Source organism: Cucurbita maxima, unplaced genomic scaffold, assembly GCF_002738345.1.
Source record: "Cucurbita maxima cultivar Rimu unplaced genomic scaffold, Cmax_1.0 Cma_Scf00035, whole genome shotgun sequence".
NCBI lineage: Eukaryota > Viridiplantae > Streptophyta > Magnoliopsida > Cucurbitales > Cucurbitaceae > Cucurbita > Cucurbita maxima.
In genome coordinates this window covers 186,005-200,527 of record NW_019272051.1, presented here as the reverse complement: position 1 = coordinate 200,527, position 14,523 = coordinate 186,005, and the positions used below count along the sequence as shown (strand labels likewise).

Here is a 14,523-nt window from a genome sequence, read left to right as displayed (position 1 = left end):
TAAAAAAAAAAAAAAAAAAAAACATGCACGAACAATAAAAAGAAATAACAAAACTAAAAGTAGAAAACACTACCGATTTTACCTATTTAGAGTCGTTCATGTTCATCTCTTAATTCGGAAATATAACGCTTAAATGATATCATTTATAATATAAACTTTAAAAACGTTCTGAACAACTCCAAACTTCTAGAAAACACTACCGGTTTTATATGTTTCAAACAAAAATGCTCGAATTCAAAAACTAAAAACAATTATAAAATAAAATAATTTAAATGATGAAATGCAAACATCCTATTCTAATCTAAGACTAGAAAATTAAATATGTGACTATCTTATGCATGCGTCACAGTCTCTATTCGCGATGTCGCTTCATCCGTATATGTGTGTCTTGCATTTACCTGAAAAATGATATGACACACAGCCAGAGTATTTCGAAGAATACTCAGTAAGTGACCCCACTATAAGGGCCATAATAATGAAAAAACATGTCATCATGCTGTTGAGACCTATCTCTATTCTCTAAGGGTGGCCTCCAGTCTCTGACTACTATGGATGTGTAGTACTTCCGTACACACGACCCACACGTGCGAGTGTGAATCTTTAGGGGGCTCGCACACCCCTTGGACCCTCTTTGGTCAAGTTAATCTGTAGCGACGTTCAGAGGCTAGCGGAACCCCTTGGTATCATGCCCCCCATGAACACCCTCATCATCATACTATGCGCATTCACACTCATTGTCTCTGGGGAAGTATCCCTATGCTTATGAACATACAACATGCATGAGGTCTCTCTAAATTCTATCTTATTATCTCTTCTGACACAACTCTCTAGTCTTCTCTTTGTTACACTAAGTAACACATGTTCATGAATATTTATATTAATATCATTTTCATGCTCTTAGGGTTGTGTCCTATGTTGGTTTATTGACATGATGCAATATGACACTCATCATCATAAAGCATACTCAATGTGGAAAACATCATCATATTAAGGAAAAAGTCATGCAATCATTATACTTATCATAATGTCATCACGTGCATCAAACATATCATGTACGTCATGCATCGAAACATAAATCATAAACATACAACATGCATCACAACTCAAACATCATACTTATACATGATCATAGCTCATACATCATCATGCTTATAAGTATAACTGTAACGCATACAATTTTCTAGCCTATCCTACCGTAAGGCCACTTACTTGGCTGGCCTTAGCCGAAATACTTCCTAATTAAGCTCCTGTTCCTTGAGATCTCCTCCAAACATTGTCAGCGTTTGTTTCCTATCATATCGTTGACCACCTTCTGTTAGTATTTTATAATTAAATTAATAAACATGAAATACAACACCTAAACAAACGAAATGCCCCTGTGGCATAGCGCTTTCACTTCTCGAGCTAAGATTCTTATGATTTTTTCCTCGTAACTCAAATATTTGTTGAGTTGGAGGGGCTCGTAATCTGTTACGTGGATAGGGTTCGTCGTGTATTTCCTTAGCATCGACACGTGAAATACATTGTTTACTCCTGAGAGAGAGGGAGGGAGGTAGAGCTAACTTATACGCTACAAGAACGATCCGCTCGAGAATCTTGAATGCTTCGATAAATTTAGGACTTAACTTTTCCTTATGTTCGAACCTCAAGACACCTTTCATGGGTGCCCCTTTAGGAATACTAGGTGTCCTATCTCGAACTTTAAGTTTCTATGCCTTCCATCGACATAGTTTTTCTGTCTACTTGGTGACTCGAATTAGCTCGGGTCCTACTAGCTCTCTCTCACCTGCCTTGTCCCAACATAACGTGGACCTGTATCGTTTCCCATATAGGGCCTCGAACGTTGTCATTCCAATAGTCGCTTAGAAACTATTGTTATACAAGAATTCCATCAAGTGGAGCTTGAAATCCCAACTTCCCTTAAAATCTAGTACGTAAGCGCGTAACATGTCCTCTAGAATTTGGTTTAAGCAACCCATTTGTCCATCTATTTAGGGGTGGAAGATGGTACTAAAGTCTAGGTGAGTGCCCAACACTTTTTGAAGTCTGCGCCACAAAGCTGACGTAAAGCGTGGGTCTCGATCTGACACTATCGACACTGGGATTCCATGTAATCTTACTATTTATTAAACATACAGTTGAGCCCTGTGCCAACTTGGTCAACCTGTCGACAATTACCCAGATTCTTGTATAGCCTTTCATTTTGGATATTCCTACTATGAAGTCCATTGCTATGTTTTCTCACTTCCACTCGTATACTTAGGGGCTATAACATCCCTGCTGTCTTTTATCTAGGAACTTTCACTTGTTGACAAACTAAGCACTTGCTCATAAACTCGGCCACATCTCTCTTCATGTTACACCACCAGAAGTGTTGTTTTAAATCTTGGTACATCTTAGTACCTCTTGGGTGCATGACAAATGACGAGTTGTGAACTTTCGTCAATTTCTCTTTCCTTAGCTTCTCTTTCCGGAACACATAGGTGTCCCTAATACAATAGTCAAGATCTAAGGACTTCGAAACTCCGTCTACTGAACTCCCGCCTAGTGTCCTTTGATATTTTCGCGTCCTCCGGCAACTTCGAATTTTTTTTTCTTTTTTTAATTTGTTGATTGTTACCGACAATCCCAGTTTAAATAGAGAATAAGAAAGTAGAAAGATTCTTCAAACAGGACTGAGAGGGAGTGGAGAGATTCCTCAAACATGTCCGGGACGTGATTATATTATTCAGTCACCGTCTCCACTTTTTTATATATAAAAATAAATAAATGAATACAAAAATATCATAAATCATATATTTTTTTTTTATATTTTTCTTACCAGTACTAACCCGCCATCATTTTATTTCAGTCCATTATACTTTATTTTAGCTAAGAAATCTAAAATTTGTAAAATTGAAGTAAAAAAAATAATGAGCTTTTGCATTTCTTATAAATAATATTACTTATAAGCTATGATTGTAATATTTATTTAAATTTAAAATTTTAAAAGTAAAACACTATATTATATTTTTGTTTTTGAACATTATTTTAATAAAATAGAAATTATACCTTAGAAAATTTTTAAACCATATTTTTTAAAAAATAAAAATATGGGAAAAGATTTTTCCGGGAGAATCCGATTCCCACATATTTCTGGTGGGAACCCGATCCCCATGCATTCTTCGTGGGTATTCCCTATCCCCAAACCCCGCAAAAAACAACATTAAAAAACGAGTTTACCGAACATATAAGAATCCAAACTAATTTCTTGGCACGTTTAGTTGAAAGTTTTGTTTAAGATATTAGAAATAAGAGTCATTTTTGTTTAGTTCCACAATTAATTCTAACAATTTTATTATATTAATTAATTTTAAATAGTAGTTAATTTATTTTTATTAAATACTTTTAGTCCATTACATTTTAATTTAATTTTCATTGGTTAATAAATATGATACTGATTAATATAGTTTAAATTTTAGATTTTTTTAGTTTATTTAGTTATGATCTTCATACTTATCCTCAAACAAATAAGCTTAATTATGCATATAATAATATGAGTAATTAAAGTCTTTATAATGGACTCTGATCAAATATGGTTCTCTTTGGGCTTTCCTTCAAGGCGTTAACCCGTGTCTTATTTTCCTCTCCCGACTAATGAATGTGGGACATCACAATCCATCCCCTTCGGGGCTTAGTGTATTCACTGGCACTCTTTCCTTCTTCCATCCTTTCTTCCAATCGATGTGGGACCGTCACCGTGGGACATCACAATCCAGCCTCGAGACATCACAATCCACCCCCTTCGAGACCCAGTGTCCTCGCTGGCATTTTTTCCTTCTTCCAATCGATGTGTGGTCTGACATCACAATCCACCCCTTCCGGGCCAAACATTCTCACTAACACTCTTTCCTTCTTCCAATCGATGTAGGACCACCACCAAATCATGGGACATCACAATCCACCCCCTTCGAGGCCCAACATCCTCACTGACACTATTTCCTTCTTCCATTCCTTCTTTCAATCAATGTGGGACCGCCACCGTGGGACATCACAATCCACCCCCTTCGGGGCCCAGCGTCCTCACTGACACTCTCTCCTTCTTCCAATAGATGTGGGACCGCCATCAAATCCACCCCGCGTCCTTACTGGCACACTGCCTCGTGTCTACCCCCTTCGAGAAAGAGCGAGAAGTTTGACACATCGTCCGGTGTCTAGCTCTAATACCATTTATAACGGCCTAGATCAACCGCTTGTAGATATTGTCTTCTTTAGGCTTTTCCTTTCGGGCTTCCCCTCAAGGCTTTAAAATGCGTCTTCTTTTCTTTTTATTTCAAGTCAATCAAGCACGTAATTGAGTCTTATTAATCAAAACTTAAATACTTTTAATTTCTAAATTCTACTTAAAACATAAAAGAAACTCTCTTCCTTTACAAATTCATAAATTTAAAGCATACAAGGAATCAATAAACTAAGATATGTCCAAATTGACGGATATAGTTATAAGAGAATCTTTATATAGTAAGAAACACAATGTACTTCACAATATATGACATGACGTATGAATATGACGTAATAAATGGATAGGGATAATAATGTTATGATTTTGTTAACTTGGAACACATACACTTTTGATATCGTAGTCATAGTCTTAATAGTAATATTGTGGTCATAATCAAAGTTTTGTAATTTTCAACTCCGGGATTCAAATTAATCCGAACCCGCTTTAATTTTGGTAGGGTTTTATATTTTTTTGAAATCAATATTCTTATGTAGAAAGAAATAGAATGAAAAGATGGAATAATTGAGAGTATTGAGTGTTGGAAAGGGGAAAAAAATAATGAGTTTGTGTGTGGAGTTGGGATTGGAAGAGATGAACAGTAAGTTTGAATTCCAAGTCTTTGCAAAAGGATTCCTTTAGTCAATAACGTTTTAGTCTATTATCTATTTGTTTATGTGTTTCTTACAACAAGGTTTGTTCATTCAGATTCTTGTTTCCCACTATAAAAGGAGGAGCCTTGGCCACCCTCCCCATACCAACCTCAACCCCAACGCATCTCAAGCTCCCTTTTAGTCACTGACATGGGAGGGAACAGGCACAAGAAGTCTTCCTCTTCATTCTCCTTCCTTGCCTTCTTCAAATCCAAAAGGAGTAGAAAAGGAGACGGGTACGACCATGGTAGCACCTGGGACGACCTCTCGTGCCCTAGCAAGGTGTGGCCGAGCGATGCAGACAAACACCATCATTGGGTTGCCGAGCCTGGCATCGATAGAAAAGCCGATGATTACATCAAAAGGATTCATCTTAGCCGTGTCTTGGAAACCAAAAACCAAACTGTCACCGTCGCACCTTCGGGAACCAAGGCGGACATGTAAATCATCATCATCGTCATCATCTCTCTTTGTTTATTTTGTTGCATCCCCCTCTCTCTCTCTCCCTGTTATAATTCATTTTAAGTGTTGTGAGCTTATCAAATAATATATATACGACGATAGCTTAAACATTTTATTGATATCTATTCAAGTCTGTTATTGAAGAACAAGAATAAACAAATCATTTGAAGCTAAAAGCTTACAAAGTAAACCAATACTTAATTTAATTTGTTCCTCAACGTGGATGTCCACCAACCGGCTTGTCTTTTGCTTCTAACAACGTACGTACATTTCGAAGTACTTGTACAATCATTACCTTATCCAAATACTTCTCCAGGGAGATTTTGATGATTGATGAAACATTGAAAGGTTTCAAATTGAAAATTGTACTCTATGTCGTGTTTGGTTAATTAAGAGAAAGATCGTGAGTATATAAATATCTTTAAAAGGAGGAGTCCATTGTTCTTATCACGATGAACAGACAAATCATGTTATGCTTGCCAGGTTGATTCTCTTTGTATTTGAATTGAAGGAATGTTAAAAACATTTTTAAGTGCAATTTTTTTTTCTTTCTTTTGAGAAAAGTGAAAAGGTAAGATGCTTTCCCCTTATATTTTAGTTCAAGTGTAGGTTTGGTTTGGTTTAAAACAAAATTAGGCATTGCTTTACAGATTATATACATGATTTTGTTGTCGTGTAGTGGTTTTTAGTTCATCATATTACAGCTTTCAAAGTGCAATATGAAGAAAATTCCAACCCAAAGGAGTAAATAAGTAAAGAATTTAGGGTTTAGGGTTTCGGGGTTAGGGTCGGACCCTCTTCAAATTCTTTTTTACAGTCTCGAAAGTGAAGAATTTAGAAATTGCATAACTAAAGGAAGGTCCTTTATGTGGAGAAACCCAAAAAGACAAAGAAGAACAAAAGCTTTGCCGTAAATAATGTATGCACTTTTGTACTGATATTACTGGTAGGAACGAAGGACCTCCACAATAATACCATAATTTTCAATTGGAGTATAAGTTTGGGTGGTTTTGCTTTTGATTTCTCTATGTTTCATTCTTAATTAGGAACGTAGAATTCCGACCATTTTCAATGATTACATTAAAAGGAAAAAGATAAAAGGGTTTGAGGCCCTCCACTCCAAGTGCGTGTTTTTTGTCCCCAAAATGAAGGTGAGAGCAGCTGTGTTTTGTTCTTTTGCTTTTGCTTCAGCTGTACTTGAGAGAATCTTAGAACATAATTACATTTATTTAATTAAATGAGTGGTTTTATTTAAAACCCAAAAGGGATTAATAAAGGAGATTCTTTGTAAATATCTAAGCTTTTGGGCAGCTAATTCTTCCAAATTTTAAACTCGTGTGGTTCTTTGGACGCAGCATCGCCCTTTGATGTCCTCTCAAAGAGCATGAGTGGTTATCATTTGTTGTTAGCTTCCCTCGTGCTCAATATCAAAGATTGAAACCAAGTGATTGATTTAGAAGAATTTGATATCAATGATTGAAACCAAGTGATTGATTTAGAAGAATTTGATATCAATCTAGGGCAGCATGGGTGGGGAGTGTGTAGGAGGATTCCATGCATGGAAAAGAGAATTGAAGTCCAAGTGATGGATTCCTTTATGTAGGGATTGTTCATGCGTTTTTGACTAAACCTCCTCCATCAATTCATGGGAGTGGTTTGGATCCTACACATTGCCCTGTTCTTCAGCTCTCCAATGATTCAGGCACTGCTTTTTCATATTCATTCATTGTTGGGTACATGGGAGAAGCTTTGTTTTCAAGTACATGGGAGAAGCTTTGTAGGCTAACCGTGTTGAGGATTATTGGGAGTGAGTTCCACGTTGGTTAATTTAGTGGAAGATCATGAGCTTATAAGTGAGAAATATATCTCTATTGGTATGAAGCCTTTTGGGAAAGCCCATAACAAAGCCATGAGAGCTTATGCTCAAAGGGGACAATATCATACCATTATGAAAAGTTTTGATTCCTAACATGGAATCAGAGCTATGTCTTAAACTTAGCCATGTCAATAGAATTCTCAAATATCGAACAAAGAATTGTGAGCCTCAAAGGTGTAGTCAAAAGTGACTAGAGTGTCAAACAAAGGGTGTACTTTGTTCGAGGGCTCTAGAGAATAGAGTCGAGCCTCGATTAAGGGAAGGCTATTCGAGATCTCCATAAGCCTCATGAGAGGCTTATAGTGTACTTTGTTTGAAGGGAGGATTGTTGAGGATTATTGGGAGTGAGTCCCACATTGGTTAATTTAGTGGAAGATCATGGGTTTATAAGTGAGGAATACTATCTCCATTGTGGACAATATCATACCATTGTGGAGAGTCGTGATTCCTAACAGACCCTTCAACCAAATCTTTTCCTAGGATGCATGTGAGTGATGACAAACCATTCTAAAAGAACTCGTGTTGGTTTGTGTAGATAGTCTTTTCTCTTAAGATGCGAGAAGTAGGTAGCATTACCATGTCGTATGGATAAAGAGAATGTCGAGGCCATCACCTAGTGAATCTAGATTATGAATCCTGGACACGAGTCATTACAAGAAAAATTTATTATTATGTTTTTGTAATTTAACTTAAAATGATATGCTTACATGCTTGGTGGGTGGGTCATTATTGTTAGATTCTAAACTAAAACCTGTCCAATACGGGTGACCCCAATGTTTTATGGCCCGACCAAAGAAACCTACGATGCGACACTATTTCAAATAAGAATCATAGAAGTCTCTAGAGTGTTGTAGAACAATTGGAGCCTTTTTCTTTTGCATATATAATAAATAAAGTTTTAATTTCTCTACCAAATTTTAGTTTTAATCACCGCTTGTTTAAAATTTTCAAATATCTCATGTAAAAAAATTGTATGTTATGATTTTATTTTATCATTATTTTCATTTTACTTCAAGAAAATCAAAGACGCTTCAAAATCAATACCACATGTATATTTTTTAACCATTTTTGTAACCGTAAAATGAAAGTCAAAAGAAGGGAAAATGAGTCATTCGGTCCCTCCAACCATTATAGGGGTCCAATAATGCCCAATCCGAATACCTACAAAACACGAAAATAGTTAGAGAGAAAAGTTGAGAGGAGATCAAAGGAGCCATCGCGAAATCTCGTCGGACCACCACCTGAATCCACCTTCAGTCGAGACCTAAACACAAGAACTCCCTGCTTGGAAGGACAGATGGGCTCGCAAGGCCAACGCTCCTTCAAGATCTGATAGTTTGCGAGGTAGGTTCTTGATCAATCTTCTTCAGATCTAAGATACTCCTTGACGATTCTAGATTGAATCTTACTGTATGTTCAACTAGGGAGGTTGTACTTCAAGATCTGTGAACTAACTCGGCCGAAAAGGATTCAAATCTGAGATTGTTCTTCCAAGAACAGTAAGCAAGAGAAGATCTACCGACGTCCATATATTGATTTGTATGGGAGTAATAAATTAAGGAAAAAAATACCTAAGTAGTTTATTTAAAGATCTACAAATTTGCCGAAGAAATCGTCTTAATTTGAGCCCTAAATCGAAAGATACATAAGTTCAAAGAAACTAACCCTAATCTACGATTTCGTCTTATAGGAGAGAGGAATTTTTCCGATAGCCATGTGTCGACCGGCAACTGGTGAAGCGCGGCTTGGCAAGGCGGGGACACGACTCAGGTGTCGACTGGAGCTACGCGTTGGATGTCGGGTGGAGCAACACAGACACGTGTCGTCTGCAAACCCGCAACCGCAAACCGACCTATAACCATCAGCTCAAACCAACCCGCTGTCCTACTGAGTGAACCGAGTCACCTACCCAAATGGCTACCAAATCGGACCGCTGACCTGCGACTGCACAGAATCAACCCGCGCGTGCCACCTGCAACTAGGACCTTCCCCAGCGTGTGAGGGTGTGTGTAAGGCCATGTAAGGCCCATTTTGCTCCGTTTCACTTCTGCTTGCCCAATTTTCGTCCCGATTCTAATTCTAACCATGTTTTCCTGTGATTAAGGACCTAATTGATTAAAATCAATATTTTTAGACACCCTACTTGCATAGAAACGCTAGCAAAAGGGCATGCGTTAACCATGTAAGTTACCACACTATATTTAGGAAGAAATACTTGTTAGATTTGCTTGGATAACATCCATGCTAGTATATTTGCCTTAGGTGTAGCTTTCCTTGAATGAATTTAGGTAAGTTGATAAATATGAGTATGAACATACTATATGAAACATTATACAAATTTTCTGGATGTGCAATTATGATTTAAGTTTCTGCTATATATATGTAAGTGCTTAATGCATGTTGAAAGGAGGATGGAAATTTGTGAACTCTGCACTCCAAGAGCTTGATGGATGTTATCGCTCCTTTGAGCATGTATGTTTATTTTTTCATGAATTATGTATGCTAGATAACAGTTGCATGCACACTCAGTTAGCTTTCATGATCCAATGTAATGATAGGTTTAGGGTTTTGGTGGTTAGAGTGACAAGTCACTCAGTTTTGACCTAACCTTTTTCCTAAAAGCCTAACAGACCACCACGGTGAACGAACCACCTTAGGAGTATCCTTAGGCTGCTAGTGTATGAACGCTTTGTTGAGGATTGTTGGGATGGAGTTCCAACTTGGCTAATTTAGGGCATGATCATGGGTTTATAAGCAAGGAATAGTATCTCCATTGGTATGAGGCCTTTTGGGGAAGCCCAAAGCAAAGCCATGAGAGCTTATGCTCGAAGTGGAAAATATCATACCATTGTGGAGATCCGTGATTCCTAACATGGTATCAGAGTCATACCCTAAACTTAGTAATGTCAATAGAATCCTCAAATGTCGAACAAAGTATTGTGAGCCTCGAAGGTATAGTCAAAAGTGACTAAAGTGTCGAACAAAGGGTTTACTTTGTTTGAAGACTCCAAAAAATGAGTCAAGCCTCGATTAAGGGGAGGTTGTTCGAGGGCTTCATAGGCCTCAGGGGAGGCTCTATAGTGTACTTTGTTCGAGGGGAGGATTGTTGAGGATTGTTGGGATGGAGTTCCACATTGGCTAATTTAGGGAAAGATCATGGGTTTATTAGCAAGGAATAGTATCTCCATTGGTATGAGGTCTTTTGGGGAAACCCAAAGCAAAACCATGAGAGTTTATGCTCAAAGTGGACAATATCGTACCATTGTGGAGATTCGTGATTCTTAACACGCTGCCATCCTTAGGCTCCTGTAGATACTTAGGTTAAAGAGTCGTATCCTTTGTGACCATGCTCATCAATCACATGCTGCTCATGACTAGATAATCTCACCTATTTGAATTGTGAAGTTAAAGCTAAGTTGATGTTTAAAGAATATAAGATGACTTTGTGTTGTGTTGTAATTGCACATTTCCTGGAGGATGTGCTATGAACAAAATCTATGAACAAAATGTAACTGTATTTTTTCTGTTATGGTAGATAATGACACCAAAGAGACGCAGATCCTATATTGGGCCTAGACTCAGAAAGGAAAAAAAAGAGTTGCATAGGACACTGTTAGGTGGAACAAATTGAACCTCAAGAGGAAGTTAGAGATGTGTCCCCAAGCAAGTGAGAGAACTGTACCACGGGTTCCAAGAATTGGAATGGGCCATAGGGGAGTGGTGAACCAAGACAAATCTGACCCAGACTCTACTGCTCCCCTCCCAGAGGCAGTCACGCTCACATGGGATGTACTACCAACATTCATGTTAATCTCAATGGAAAATCAGACTCTAATGACCTAAATGATGCAGACACTGATGGCTAATCAGACATCAGTGCAAGGGACTAGAGACTTAGGGACTATGACGGTGGAATCCCATTACTTGAAAGCTTTCCAAAGATATAAACTATCTTCCTTTTACGGTGGCAAGGTAGATCCTATTGTAGTAGATGTTAAATAAAAAGCTATGGTTTTTTCTCTATTTAGGTTATTCGTTGATTTTTTTTTTAAGGTAAGAGCCTATTTTTAGGTGCCATTTGAGCAACTCTAGTAACAAGATTTGTTAGCTAGTTCCGCCCATTTTAGAATGTAATATGTTTTAAATAGCCCAATTAAATGAGAAACATTTGCACCCGTTTTTAAAGCAACAAATCCCAAAACTTCCGACTCTTCCTTTATTTTTCTTCGGCTTTTCTATTTTTCTTCTCCTAACAATTTTAATTTTTTGGACAATTTTTCTTAGTTAAGGATTTCCTCGCCAGATGAATTGCTCAGTGAAAGATAACAGCAGAGACTTGGCTAGAGGCTATTGAAACAACCTTTCATTCTATGAACTATCTTCGGGAGTATCAGGTCCATTGTGGGGCATATATGTTGAAAGGAGAGACACATTTATGGTAGAAAGACACTTAGAGGATTATTGCACCACATGGACAGACTATTACTTGGTGTCAGTTCAAAGAAGCCTACATTCGGAAATATTATCTAGTCACTGCTAGAATGAAAATGCAAGAAGCATATATCAGCATTGAGGGGTTAAAGGCCAAGGGATTCATTATTGGTCTAAGGGAGGATCTAAAGGGGCAGGTAGCCCAGACATCCTCTGATTATGCAGAAGCCCTTTGAGTGGTGATCCACATCGACATGCCCGAGATCGACAAGTTACAGTCAAGATTAGCTAGACACCCCACGCTGCAATTCAAGGGAAGAGAACAGACATGAACCACCCTAGAATTGGCAGACGGCCCTAAGGCGGCACAAGTGTAACGACCAATCTTCGACGCATCGAATCACGGTTCGCCACATGGACTCAAGAGTAAAAATCTTTCAATACTTTTTATTGTTTGGACAGGGGACTAAAAGTTCAAAGTTGTCTCATATACATTTCAAAATATCAAAATATCAAAATTACTACAAAACACATAACGAAAACTTGTAGAGTCACATAAAAAGGAAACGGTTGCAAAATATCGCGTGTTTTTCCAAAAACGTCAAAATCATAACCAAAACTACATGGGAGAAGAGGACTCAATCTAAGGGCCCCTTCTGTAGCTGCACGCTCCACACGTTCCCGCCACCGATCCAGATATACTTTTCACCTGAAAAATAGAAATAACACGGAATGGGTATATACAAATACTCAGTAAGCAACCTGCTCGTAAGCTCTTGTCGAACTTAGCCCTATTCACGAGATCTTAAGCTTTGTGCTCGAATAGTCGCTAGTCGAAGACCTAGTGGTGCTTGGAAACGTCTAACTATTACTAAGATTAGTAACTACCTGCCATTATGCCTCGCTAGGCCGAGTCAGTAACTACTTGTCATACGCCCTTGTTGGCTCAGATTAGTAAAACTACCTATCTTAGGAACAATAACTACCTATCACTATGCCGCTCGACTGGATCATTAAGAAAGCCATGACTCGTCTCATTATTCACCTCTAGCGAGTTACCATAGTAATATACTATGATTACCCTCAACCCCTTGTGGGTGACTACTAAAATGGTACATCTATCGTCTACGTAATTCATAACTTATGATAACTAGCACATAATAAATGGTCCAACTCACAAAGGGCAACAATGGCTACCCAAGCTCCACACCCAATGCCTAACAAAGAGTCACGACAACAACACGCCACCATGCTAAATCACGTAATAACCATCTAGTTCAACATAAAGCATACCATTCCATATGCCTATCAGAAATTTCACATTCATGCCAACGAAACTATATAACCAAACAAATTATCGAAGTACCACCTCCATGAACTAAATTTATCCATCCCTAAATACGGTACTAAATTATTTGTCCACAAATCCAAACCGACGCCTACAAGAAATCACATAGAAACTTGCTCCAGATGGTTACTAACTTGATCGTAGACTTCTCGAAACTTTATCGAATCTTCAAGTGTCCACTTGACTAAGCTAATTGAAAATTTTCCTATAAATAAGGCATTATGTAATGTGTGAGTGAAGTACCTAAATCTGAATAAAGACGAATCAAATGGTGTGAAATGAAAAGAAAATGAAAAGAAAAATTCGGGTTTCGGTTATGTACAGGTGAGTCGGGTCGGTACAATGGTTCAGGTCCGGCTACGCCCCATGATTTTTGTCTTCTTCTTCTCACCTTCTTCTTGATCTTTCTTTCCTCTCAGCACCCCATGTATTCTTTTTCAAGAGGACTCATCAACTTCCCTTGACCATAACCTAGGTACACCGACCTAGTGAAACGTATTAGGGTTTTCGGGAAAGGAGCAACAAAAATCACACCACTAGGGCTTACCTGTTGGTTTTCACAGAATTTCGGTGAGAGGAAATTGGGAAAATGCGTAACAAAAAAGGAGAGAGAAAAATAACTCTGACTGCGTTCACGTTGTTTTATTTTCTGAACAAATATCCTATTTAAAATAAAAAGGATTCTAAAATTGGCTGAGAGTGGCCAACTAAATCTGTGCCACTCCCTACAAAGTTTCAGTCTAAAACTATGGTGATCCATTCGACGTGATTTGTCAAATGGTCAAACTCACGATTTTCTGAAATCGTGTGAATAAGAAAAACGGTAAAACTCAGGTTTTATCTAACAATCTCCTCCTAAAACCTGTAGTATATCTACCTTACTATTTGAACTCCGATCTTTGAGCGTAGTTCTTCAAATTTCATCCGCGCCAGGGACTTGGTGAAGATGTCTCCAAGTTGTTCCTCTGTTCGGATCTAATCAATTTTGATGAGCCCTCGATCTGCACATTCTCGAATGTAGTGGAATCTGATTTCTATGTGCTTGCTTCGTTCATGCAAAACTGGATTTTTGATCAGGGAGATCGTAGCTTTGTTGTCTACGTATAGCATTGGTGGATCACTTTCTCTCCCGATGAGTTCTTCCATTAGTCGCGCAAGCCAGATCCCTTGTGTTTCTGCCATTGAAGCGGCAATGTATTCTGCTTCACAGGAAGACAAAGCAACTACCTTCTGTTTTGTTGATTGCCAGCAGATTGCACCGCCTGAGAGAAAGTAGATCATTCCGCTAGTGCTCTTACGATCATCAACGTCACCGGCCATGTCACTATCACTGTAGCCAACTAGCTTGAGTTTCTCCTTTCCGCTCCCTGCGCAGTATCTTACACCCCAGCCTCTGGTTCCGGCTACATAGCGCAGGATGCGCTTGACAGCCGCTAAATGCTCCTCCCTAGGTGCTTCCATAAACCGGCTCACATATCCAACAGAATAAGCAAGA

The 14,523-nt window shown here is 38.3% G+C and overlaps 1 long non-coding RNA gene across 2 annotated transcripts; it reads left to right on the top strand.

The window, feature by feature from the left end:
* Positions 1–8,364: 8,364 nt before the first annotated feature.
* On the top strand, positions 8,365–11,332 carry LOC111467953. 2 transcript variants are annotated; one of them, XR_002714646.1, is made up of 3 exons: positions 8,368–8,593; positions 8,940–9,268; positions 10,785–11,332. It is a non-coding gene; the product is annotated as an uncharacterized LOC111467953 (long non-coding RNA). The 2 variants fall into 2 exon arrangements; XR_002714645.1 differs by lacking the exon at positions 10,785–11,332 and having other exon boundaries at positions 8,365–8,593; positions 8,940–9,386.
* Positions 11,333–14,523: the final 3,191 nt, after the last annotated feature.